The 12,632-nt window shown below is 32.1% G+C and overlaps 1 non-coding gene across 1 annotated transcript; it reads left to right on the plus strand.

Moving 5' to 3' along the window:
• Window positions 1–572: 572 nt before the first annotated feature.
• LOC113848618 lies at window positions 573–679 on the plus strand. The gene has a single exon (XR_003501882.1). It is a non-coding gene; the product is annotated as a small nucleolar RNA R71 (small nucleolar RNA).
• Window positions 680–12,632: the final 11,953 nt, after the last annotated feature.

The following is a 12,632-nucleotide window of genomic DNA, read 5'->3' on the forward strand; positions in this document are numbered from 1 at the left end:
ATCAGTTTTTTCAATATGTTGGTTCAACTTGGATTCAAGCTCTGTCATCCTCTTGTCTGAGTAATGCATATATTGCATCATCTGTTCTTGAAAGTTAAACTGAGATCTAGGAGTTTCTTTTCCTTCAAGTCTTGCTCCTTGATTTTGCACATGAGGAGGGCGATAAACACTTGAATTTTGACTTCCAAAGCCATTCCCCCAAGAGTTAGAAGGATTACTCCTCTACCTCGAACTGTGATTGCCCATAAAATTTTCCTCCTCTTGCTTAAATTCTGGGCTTGCAGGAGCTCTTACAGGTTGGTCTTGAGCCTTCATTAAAGATTCTAGTTGCTTTGCAAGGGCTGCCATTTGGTTCATTAGTGGGCTGTTGCTCTCTGCTTGGTAGACCAGAGCGGTCTCTTTCCTCTTGATGTTGTAAGAGTCAATGGTGTGCCACTGAAAGCTAGAAGATGTCATCTAATCTATTAGTTTGTGTGCTTCTTACGAGGGACCCTCCTGTTGCGGCATCAATTGTAGCCCTGGTAGTGATTGACAGGCCACAGTAAAAGATTTGCACCTGTCTCCACATCGAAAAATCATGATGATGACATCTTCTCAAAAGCTCTCCAAATCGCTCCCATGCCTCGAATAAGGATTCTGCTTAATGTTGTTGGAAGCAACATATCTCTGTCATAAGCTTAGAGGACCTTGACGGAGGAAAGTATTTTCTCAAGAATTGTTGAGTAAGATCCTCCAAGTTCTGATGGAATTGGCTGGGAGTGAGGAAAACCATGCATTCACCCTTTTAGATACTGAGAAGGAGAAAAGTCAGAGTCGAATAGCATCGTTGGAGACTCCATTGTACTTTATGGTGTCCGTCAATCAGAGAAACTTTGTCAGATGCAGATTGGGGTCTTTGTTAGGCATGCCCCCAAACTGTATGGAGTTCTGGACCATGGTTATAAGTGTTGGTTTAAGTTCAAAATTGTTGGCCTCCACATTAGGGGTCGCGATGCTTCCTGGAGTGCCTCTGGCAGTGGGTGTCATATAATCTTGAATTGATCTCCTTCCCTCTGTCATTCTTTGCTTTCTCTCTTCCTTTCTTTGTTTACGCGCTGTTCTCTCAATCTCTGGATCAAATAAACAAGTTATAGAGCACTTAGAACGAGTGAGCACACATTAAAACAAATTATGAAATAATAAAAAAAATTAAAAAAAAATAAAAAAAAATTATAATATAAACAAAACAATAAACAAATAAACCATAAATTGCTCAAATCAATTAAATTTGAGACTTTCTTAATATTGAAAAAGCAATCCACGGCAACGACGCCAAAAACTTGTTCGGAGGGCAAGTGTACCCATCAAGAAGTAATAAAGGGTTCTTAAATTAAGTTCCCGAAATATTGTCCTACAAGGATTGTTTTCTAATTACTAAGAATTTCCTAATTCAATTGTTTAAGTTTCAAAGATATGAGATTAATTAAAACAAGAATTTATAAAATTAACTATAAACTAAGAGCAAGGAATACAATGCACATCTTAGTTAAATTTATCAGAGAGGAACATAGGGCATATGGGTTTTCTCATTCAATCCTTTATGTTATTTTTTTGTTTAACTCTAAATCCGATTTCCTTGTGATTACCAATCATTCATACGAATACTATTAATACCCAGTGGTCATGTAATATTAATATTCTTTTCTCTAAATTAACATCCTCAATGCTTATGCAAGACATTGATTTAAGAAAGCTTAAGGAGCCTACGAACTTGTTAATGTAATAACGATTATAAGAGAAAGATTAGTTTGGTCTACCTAATCCTTTGTCTCGTTTTACCTTATAGATCTATTAATTAATCGAGGTACGGTCGCCTGATGGTATAATTAATTAGGATTGAGAGAAAAGCGCAATAGGATAAAATCTAATCACAAAACGGAAATCAAATTTAGATTCAAATATCAAAATCCCATAAATTCATGAACAATAGTTCCCATAGCCCTAGCTATGGACTTAGTTACTCATGTTAAAGAAAAGAACTAAAACAATCATAAATAAAGTCATAATCAAAAGAAATAGCAAACTAGAGTATGAGATGTGTTCCCGGTCTTCAAGTACGATCGCTTGAAGCTCCAAGTCTCGCCAAGCATGTGCCAAGGATCCCGTACAAGAGAGACGAGATGAGAAGTATCCGAAAGCCAAAGACTAGATGTAAAAACTGGTCTCTTTTACGATGCCTAAGATCTCCTTTTAATAGGGTTTGAAAACCTGATGAATCCACACTTTATAGATATTTTGTTTGATTTTTATAAAGTTTTAATAGAAAAAAATAGATTTAGAGGCTGTAAATGACATTAAAATCTTATTTAGGTAGAAAACAATAGCTTTCTTAATTTTTGTCTTATTTCCATTAATTTTTGTGAATATATTTTGCAATTTTGATCATTTGAATAATTGTGCAGGAAATTCTAGACAAATTTCATGAATTTTTGGCTCTTTGAAAAAAATATGAACTCAGAGTAACTACTATCAGATACCAGAGTAATCACTCCAGGGAGCTGGTTTCAAGGGATAGGCCAGAGTAACCACTTTTAGATATCAGAGTGATCACTCTAGAAGCCCCAGACCCCAAGTGTCCTGCGCGTAAACACTCTCAGAAATGGGAGTAATCACTCCAGAGACGCCTAGAAGGAAGTGCCATATGCGTGTTTACTCTCAGAAATGAGAGTAATCACTCCAAAAAGGGAAAAAGCTAAAGTTGCTGCGCGTGTTTACTCTCTTGTTTTACAAAGTGATCACTATGGGGCCATGTCAGACTTAGTATATATAGACTTTTAGGAATTAGGGTACGGGGATTCATTTTTCCTTAGATTCTTTTACCACTTTTGGAGCATTTTGTAGAGCTTAGGATTCTTGAGTGACAGCCAGGGATCCATTATAGGTTTTAATTTCCAATTTCCCTTTGATTCTCCTTGATTTTACATTAATGTTGCTTACGTTTCTACATTCCCTTCTTTCATTTGTGAAGCCCATCCATATGGAGGGCTAAATTCTCTTGTAATTCCTAGTCAACTCATATGGTTCTTGAATTCTTGAGTTTAATGGCAATATCACTCTTTCTTTCCTTGGATTTATTAACCCCAATCTCTGAATGAAATAAAATTTGCATGAGGGGAACATTGCTTAATGAACCCTAAATTACCCAACAAAATTCTAATCTAAAATTGCTTAATTTTGATTAATCTTTGAGATTGCTTAATCTTAGGGATAGAGAATTGGAGCCCATTAAGATGCTTAATTTTAATTGGGATACTAAAGTTAATTTTCGCTTGTTAAATTAACTTAATTCAAGGGAAAATAGAGGATTATTGAATCATTTGAAAGAATAGGGATAGAACTCATTGATTGACTAGGGATTACTCTTTTTAATTGATTGAATTTCATTAGTTTACATTCTGTTCTTGATTAAAATCTAGAAATTGACAAACCTCTCCCTAATTTACTTGCTTTAAAATATATGTTTACACTTGTTCGATGTATGTTCCCAACCAAAAGTTCCTTGGAGATAACCTAGGACAACACCCTAGTATTGCATTTAGATCTTGCATATTTGATGAGGATTAACGACAATCTTTGTGCATAACGAGTAGTGAAAAAATCGTTCCATCAAAACCCTAAAGAGTCTTGATAATTGGGCTTCTCGCAGATGAGCACGACCGTGCAAGGCCTTAAGCACGACCCTGCATGGGCTCGAAGCACCCTCTCGTGCTTGTTGAAAGGGTCTCGGCGAGCTAACTGCTACAAAGCTCTAATTTTCTATCAATTTGGGCCCAAAACACACTCAAAGTATACTTGCGGCATCTTTATACCAAACTGCATAATTAATAAATAAATTAGTGTAAAATCCAAATAAAATAAAGGTTAAATATGAATATATGAGCTATAAAAGAAGGCCTAATTACAGACTTATCATTAGCACAACATACAAACTTAAGTTTCAATGCGTGACAAAGAATCAATTTTAATTTATGATAAAAATAAAAAATTTCAAACATCAGATATACAAATTCAAATTTAAACGTAACAATAAATTAATTTTGGTTTGTAGTAAAAAAACTCACAAGGAGAGAAATTTTAAATTTCAAATCCGCAGTTTATACTCATATTTTGGAGAGCGGTTATATGAACTGCTTTCTAAGTGACATCAACTTTGGATAGCAGTGCTTACTAAAGCACTTTGAACCACTCTCTACAACGATGCAAAATCACTCTCTATAATGTCTTTTCTATTATAGTGATATATTTTTATCATTAATTAGATAAAAAATATAAAACAAATATGAATAATCTTTTAAGTTTATTATATAATTATTTGATAAAATTAAGGTTAATAACAACCTTTAATAAATTCTAGTTTTGTACCTAAAATTTGCATGTAGTTGTAGATAACATTACTTGAAAATTCAACACGAGATAAGTCATATTGCTAGGATTGTAAATGAAACACTTAAATCAAATCATCACATAATCTATGACAATTATTAAAGTTCTTTCGCTATAATATAACATTGTTTTAGTTTTTATTGTTTTTCACTATAATGCTATATGACATTTATTAATTTTTTAATATTATAAATTTATTACTTTATTTAGTTTCATTAAATTTTTCATTATTTTATTTATATGTCACTTGATCTTTTTTGTGGAAGAAAACAAAGAAACAACAAAAGAAAAGAAAGAAAAAATAAACTACAATCTAAAATATGAGACTTTCCTAATATCAACCTAAAAAAGTAATCTCAAGTTTGTAAGAGATAAGATCCAACCTTTGAAACCACAAGATGAAGAAACTCTCAGCTTAGCAGATGACATATCCTTATCTCAGTCACTTCTTTATATCTCACATAATATTATAATACTTATAAAAAAGTAACAATTTTTATCACAAGGTTTATGACCTTTGTTATGTTACAGTAACACAATAGATATCTGATATTTATATTTCAATTCATTTTTAACCGTTGAAGCATGACTATGAATTCAAAATGAGTTGTTAAAAATGCCATTAACCTAAGAAGCTCATCTAAGCTAACTTTCATCCCCATTTCTAATAAGAGCACTAAAACTAGCTCTTCCTAAGCTCCTCCAAACACTCTCATCAACAATAAGAATGAACTCAAAATTTTGACCAGCCTCCTAATGACCTAGTGCTCCAGGTGGGTTTGAGATTGCTATACTTGTTTACATAAATGAAACTGGTAGGTAAGGTTCATAACATAAAACATGATTTTATAAATTAGGATTTTTTTTATAGCAATGCAATCAACATTTTTCATCCTCCATATCAATCATAGTGTAGCTAAAAAAAAAGGGAAGATTTGTAACACCTTAATTTTTATTCATTGTTTTTGTTTTCAAGTTAGAAAAGTTTCTAAAAAAATAAAAAAGAATAAAAGAATATTCTTTTTAGTTCAAGCAAATTTTTTTTGCTTCAGCAAGAATGACTAAGAATTATCCATTTGTATTTTGGCTTAAGTGAAAAATCCCTCATTCAAGTGAAAAAGATCTCACTCAAGCGAGAATGGGTTGTAAACCTTTCAAATCTACATCCAGTCTTTCATGTACCTTAACTTAGAAAGTACATCCCATACCCATCACATGTGGTCGAACTTGATCATGTCCAAGTTTGAGAAAATCTCTCTTATGATATATTTCCAGTGAAGATCACCGATCACCAAATCAAGCAGTTGTGAGGCAAAGACATATCTTTGGTGAAGCTGATCTGGAATGCAAATGATGAAGGAGATGCAACTTGGAAACTTAAAGACCAAATGCAGATGACATATCCTTATCTCTATCTCTGTTAGTGAATTTTGGGGGTGAAATTTTGAAAAGGGTGAGAGAGTTGTAACACCTTCTTTTACATTTATTTATTAATTGATGAATTGTTTGATATTAGATAGTATTGGAATGTGTTTGAAAATGATTTTTAGGTGTTTGGTAGAAGTTTGGTGTAGGGGATCTCACTCAGGCAAGACAAATCTTGCTCAAGCAAGACTGAGCGTCTAGGATCACAAGATTTCAGGACATTTTTGATCAAGCGAGATGAGTCATTCAGGAGAAGACTCATAGGAAAAACATTCAACTCTCTAGATGTCTTCTCACTCAGGCGAGAATGACTCTCGAATTGTAGAAAAAACTTGGTGAACTACTGGCTAGTTTTCTCTCCTAGGCGAGCATAATCTCGCTAAAGCAAGGTGAAAGTGCGCGAGAATTCAGGGGTATTTGAGGAAGTCCAACCTAGAAACTTGCATTACAATCTAAGAAACATTTCCTAACTCTTTTTCTTTGAACTCTCTCTTTCCCCCTCCAGAGAAAAATCTTTGAAATTCTGAAGTTACTTCGAATCCGAGGTTAAACCTTGACTCTATGAGATTGTTGGTAAGTATTTCAGAGCTTGACTCTTTATTCTTACCTTTATTTTCTCTATTTTCTCTTTTTTCAAATAGTAATCTTTTCTATAATATGTAGGAACACCTTAGCTTGTTGGACCATCTTTTTCACTAACTTTATCACTAAACTTGTGCATAGAGGTAATGAGAGCTTTGTCTCATTGATAAAAACATGATATGTTTGTACTCATGAAAATATTGTAGTGTAATGTATGATTGTGAATATATGTTGGATGGAAACATGTTTTTAGTGCTTTGATTATCTGAATGACATATGTTTTGAGCATATATGTATGTATGTTACGGACTAAATCTGAAAGTGACCAACTTCTAGCAATGAATGATTGACATATGATAGAGTGAGTGAATTTGAATAAAATAGGAAGAGGAAAGAATGAACAGAATGTTAGTGTAAAAATATCAAGTTAAATAATAATGAGAAATATGAAAAGGAAAAAGGAATATGAAGAGAAATATTGATGAGAAAGGAAAAATGACAAAGACAAGTGTGAATAGTTTAAAGATATACTGGGAGTATAGAAGATGGAGGCAATTCTAGGAATCTTGGAAAAATAAGGGTGGTAGATACTCTTCTTGAATTGCGCATAATTAATGAGAGTAAGTATACCACAGGCCTTAAACTTATTTCCTGACATAAACTTCTAACTATGCTTTTGCTAAAAAGGGCCAGGTCGACACACGTTATATCTGTGTAGTTGCGGTTATCCAACAACTATCTATGCTAAGGAAGACCTCAAAGGATCCTGGAGGCAGTGAAAGTTTGAAATGAGAAATTGAAGAATTACTAGAAAGAAAATGTGATAAGTTGGATAATTGACAATTATTGTATGCATATGCATATGAATTGTGTTGTATGATTGAGTAATGTATCATCTTTGCTTGTGTTGCTTATTTTATTGTAAATTCATGTTTGATAATGAGAAGAGAAGCTCATTCATACAAAATCTTTTAGGTAATAAAGATGGTAGACCCCTAGAGACTTGTTAGTTTGTCAGAGCTGCTTATTAGTAATAGATTAAACTATGTAGCTAGGGAGTGGGAACGGTTGTGCCATTGTAGTTTTGCTATTTGTAGTAATGATGGCTCTGATATTATATTTACCTTAGAGATGACAATAGGATATGATGTATCCTTTGATTACCCTAGTAGTGGTAGGATCCACCATACTCTATGTTTGTATATGTACCGAGGTTTGGTCAGACTGTCAAGTGCATGAAATTATGTTTATACTTTTTTGGGTCATGATCAGCATGCGAGACCAAGCCATTTCACCGTAAAGCGAATCACGAGCACTGAACTGGTAGCTGATGCAGGTAATTTTGATGAAGAAGAAGACTTATCGAAAGAGAAAATAGTAGAGATAAAGGGGTGATTTAGGTATGATAACTAGTATCGTCTTCAATCTTTTTAGTAGATAGACAGCTCATTAGGACTTAAATTATGTAGATGATGTAAATTATTTTGAAATCATGTTTAATAAATATTTAAACTTTTGTATATTAATAAAATTAATGTACATGAATGTTATTTCTCATTGCTTTATTACTGAGAAATTTTACAAGTTTGAGTAATTTAAACAAAACTTTTACATTTTTGGTACTTTGTATTATGAATACCAGCAAATTTTAATTTAATTTCCTCTTCTTAGTGAAAAATTAATTCTTTAATTATGTAAATAAAGAAGGATGTTACATTATATCTGTGTGCATGGACTAATTGATGACCATTTACCTATATGCGTAAAACTTCATGAAATGCTGAAGACAATGACTAACTGTGATCACAGTGCATGGGAAAGTGAATATATAACTGAGTGACAGATTGCATTACATGATTAATGTATATGAGTTACGATGTTACTGATGTGTTTATTATTGTACTTGACTGTGTGAAAATTCAAACTATTATGTTGTTATGTTTTAGCGGTGAGGAGAGAATCTATTTTTACTAATCTTTTCAAGAAACAAGGAAGACTACCTCTCAAAGCCCCATTAGACAAACTGAGTGGATTGTAAATAGTAGATAAAACTATGTATTTAGGGAATGATAGCAAGTGTATCACTATAAATTTGTGATAGATAATGAAAACAAGTCTAATGATATTTTCACCCTAAAGATCACTATAGGGTACAACGTTTCTTTTGACTAACCTACTAGTGGCATAATACATCACACCCTCAGCTTGTACATATATAGAGGGAAAGTGCAGACACCCAATATTTTAAACTATGTGTACACCTTTCCATGACCACGATCAGATGGGGAGACTGGTTACGTTTACTCGAGAGCAAATAACTGGTACAAAGATCGTTGTTAATGCTGGAGATTTCTATTATAAAGACCTGAAACTGGAAGAGTTGGAAGAAATAGAGAGTTGGTTTGAGGATGATGATTAGGACCCCTACTCTTAGAATTTTGGTGTGGGAGTACACTACTCATTAGGACTTAAATTATTTGATTTTTTAATTATGTAAATAAAGTCCTAATGTATTTTTTTGAATCATGATGTCTAAATATAAACTTTTGTATCTAAATGGGAATTCAACACATATATGTATATTTTATTACTATTCAAGTATAAATTTATTTAACAAGTTACAATGTAATGGTAAGTTTTTATTTTATATCATTTCAAATATCCTTGCATCTTTATAAGTTGAATAGTAAAAGCAAAAATTTAAATTTTTTGTCAAATTTTAACATTACAAGTATATAGAAATTCATTTTATTTTCCTTTTTTCATTATAAATTATTATACAATTCAATTAATAAAGTAAGGGTGTTACAAGCTTACTTTTATGTTGAGTTATAATCTAATTGTTAGCATTAAAGGAAGTTGCAAATCCTTCATTTCATACACCTATACGAGCCCAAATTTCCTTAGCTGTCGGACAGTCTCTGACATAGTGGAGAGTGTCATAAGTATAAGTGTGACTTCTCAAGCAAATGAGTGAAGACACCAAGTTTCTATTATCCTTTAAGTAATTTGTTAGAAGTAAATCACAACAAATAAGCCAAACTAAAAATTTAATATTTTTGCACAAGGAAGGTGACAAATCCAACTCCAACTGATGTATTGATATAGAGTTCTTCTACCAATGAGCCAGTTAAAACCATGTTTAGTTGTATAACTTTTCTCCAAACTATTTGACCAAATAAATATGTCCTTAACATGACTATTAATTGACAAGTTAGATTGAAGAATGACTTAAATAATTGATGTTGGTATCAAAGTAGAAATTTGAGAAAAATTACATCTTTGTTGGGTCCAAATGTCCTTTACTTACAGCTCTAAATCTTGAATATTGACATAGAAAGTGGGATCACATAATATACCCAGTCCTGACCAGTAGAGATGGAAATAGGACAGACGGCCTGATAAGGACCTAGCCTGCTTTACTGGCCTCTTAAATAAACAAACAAGACTTAAGCTTTTTTTCAGGTCTGTTTAAGTAAACAAGTTAGGTCTGAGCTGTTTATAAAGTCTGTTAAGCTTGACAAGCCGGCTTGTATATATATATATATATATATATATATAAATTCAAAAATAGAGTTGTAAAAACATGTTTAAATAATAAATTTATTTAATAATAATTTTTTATATTCTTAATTCTATTATTATTATATTTAATTATTAAATTAATATATTATGTTATAATTTTTTTATAATAAATAAAAATTATATTCTATTCAAAATTAAGAATATTTATATACGATTACACTTTTTAAATAATAAATTTATTTAATAATAAATTATTATATTTGTTACATTTAAATAAGTTAAAAAGCAATTAAGTTGTTGAAAAAGAACATAATGCAATCAAAACTTAACAAACTAAAATTTAAAAATAAAATAATAATATTATAATAATATGTTTTTCATATGCTTAATTATATTATTATTAATATTTAATAATTAATTATTATATTAATATATTATGTTATAATTTTTTTATTTATAATAAATAGAAATTACTTAAATATGAATTATATTTTATTTAAAACTAAAATTTTATTAAAAAATGATAGAAAAATAAAATAATAAATTCAATATACAATATATATATATATATATATATATATAAAATAATAGGACTATGTAGTAAACAATATAATTTTAAATAAATTATATATAATAATATATATTTTTTGTAACTTGCCACGTGTTTTATTTTTATTAGTATAAAGTGTTTGAGTACAATACCCAAAAAAAAGGTTTAGGGTGTAACACTCTCTTCTCACTTTTCGGTAAATTATGTTTATTTAATACTAAGTATCATTAGAGAGTATTTAGAGGGGAGAATAGAGGAATTTTGGTGTAGGAGATCTCGCTCAAGCGAGATAAATCTCGCCTAGGCGAGACTGAACATGCAGGAATACCTTGCTACAGGGTTATTTTGCTCAAGCGAGATTATTCTCTCTCAAGCTAGATAGGATAAATGTTGTCAACTGTCACCTTACCCAGGCAAGAGTGATCTCGCTCAGGCGAGATGGAACTTGTTCAAGCAAGCATATTAGAAAATAGTGGGCCAGACCACTGGCTGCATATTTCGCTCAGGCAAGATGCTCGTCGTTCAAGCGAGTTGTTCCTCACTCAAGCAAGAACGTGCGGGGCTAAGGGGTATTTAAGAAATTTCCTACATAAGAAATTCATTCTATTATAAACTCACGTACCTCTCTTAAGTTTTCTTTGAACTCTCTCTTACTTTTACTCAGATAAAAGCCTTAGAAAATTGATTTCTCTTCATAATCACGCTTGGAAACTGAAGTTAAGTGATTCTATGTAAGTTTTTTTGGGTTAAACTTGAGTTTCTTTGATCATTTTTCCTGTTCTTATTTCTTATGGATATCTCTTGGTGTTCAGGAGAACTTCCAATAGTTGACTCTCGACCTTTTTCAATATATCTTTGTGAGCTCATCTTCGAGGTAAGGAGAGCTCTATTTTATCTTTCTATTATAGTATTTATTTTGTGCTCATAGAGCACTATTATGTGAATATGGTATGAGAATAGATGATTGAGATACCTGTTGTGTGGAGTATGAATGAAAATATGTTTGTTTGATTGTTTAGACCGATTGCTTGTCTGGGCCAAATGGCTGATATATGTTTACTCACATTGTATGATGAGTACGTGATATGAAATTTGTGGTATAATTTTGTGTGATGTTATGAAATATGTTTGAGTAAAATAATATGAAGGTTTATGGTTAAAATTGTATCAATGAATGTATGTGTGGAACGGATTGGAATGAAATTAGTCTGGAAGTGTTTTACTAAGCACGATCTGATGAGTGAGAAAGAGAATGGCTCTAAGAGTCAGATTTGGATTGGATCTAGTGTGAATAGTTATAGAGATACACTGGGGTATAGAATCCAGAGACGATGAAAATCTGAGAAAAACGTAGGGTGGTGAGTGACATTCGCATATGTGTACACACTCTTTCTGAGAGCAAATGCGTCACATGGCCTCACACTCGTTTCCTGACTAGACTCCTGATTATGCTTTTACTAAGGGGCCCGATTATTATACATGTTGTATCGGTGTGCATGGGCTAACCAGCGACTATTTACCTAGTTGAGTAAGACCTCGAGAAGTGTCTGACCTCGAGAAGTGCTAGAGGCATCAGTATCTTTGATCACAGGGCACTGGGAGTGCGTGTGAATATGAGAAAGGAAAAATGGATAACAAAATGTTGATTGTTATGTGTGATGTGAATATGAATTTATGAAATTGAATATGTTATATTTATGTTAAAATTATGATTTTATGCTAAATAGTTGCAAAGGGATAGAATAAACGCTCATCCTTACTAATAACTTCAAGGAATCAGGATGACGGAGCCTCAAGAAATGATTAGATTAATAGATAGCTCTGTACATTTTAGATTAAATTATGTATTTAATGAGTATCAAAGAGTAAATTATTTTAATTTTGCTGTACTTGTAGAAGATGAACCTAGGATTTTTGTTATAATAGAAATAGATTACTCTTATAGTATCTCTTTCGACTTCCCTAGGAGTAGAATACACCAGACTTTGTGTGTGTATATATGCAAAGAGGTACAATTAGGACCCCAACAGCCCTTACTTATCTTTTCACTTATCATGACCACGACCATTTCGGAAGACCAACCTGATGGACCTTTGAGCACGTTACTGGCACAGAGGTCAGAGTTGAT

Source organism: Abrus precatorius, unplaced genomic scaffold, assembly GCF_003935025.1.
Source record: "Abrus precatorius isolate BTA unplaced genomic scaffold, Abrus_2018 Scaffold8, whole genome shotgun sequence".
NCBI lineage: Eukaryota > Viridiplantae > Streptophyta > Magnoliopsida > Fabales > Fabaceae > Abrus > Abrus precatorius.